Genomic DNA, 335 nt, shown 5'->3' on the forward strand with positions numbered 1-335 from the left:
ATATTTTTAAACATAAAAAGTGAAAACCTATAACCAAACATAATTTTAAAAATTATTTTCAACTTTTAATTATAAAAAATGCAACCAAAAAATACCTTTAATAATTTTAAGATTTCAATAAATCCATAGTAAAAAAGAAAAAAAATTAGAAATTAAATTTCGAGCCCATCAGTATATTTGTTAAAAATCTTAAAGATAATGGAATGATTATAATAATTGGAATATATTTTCTTAATAAATATTCTATGCGATCTATACATGATCCGTTGTAGTCTAGTTGGTTAGGATACTCGGCTCTCACCCGAGAGACCCGGGTTCAAGTCCCGGCAACGGAA

At 26.3% G+C, this 335-nt stretch overlaps 1 non-coding gene across 1 annotated transcript; it reads left to right on the forward strand.

The window, feature by feature from the left end:
* The first annotated feature begins 262 nt into the window (after window positions 1–262).
* Window positions 263–335, forward strand: TRNAE-CUC. The gene has a single exon. It is a non-coding gene; the product is annotated as a tRNA-Glu (tRNA).

Source organism: Vitis riparia, chromosome 9 (assembly GCF_004353265.1).
Source record: "Vitis riparia cultivar Riparia Gloire de Montpellier isolate 1030 chromosome 9, EGFV_Vit.rip_1.0, whole genome shotgun sequence".
NCBI classification, from domain to species: Eukaryota; Viridiplantae; Streptophyta; class Magnoliopsida; order Vitales; family Vitaceae; genus Vitis; species Vitis riparia.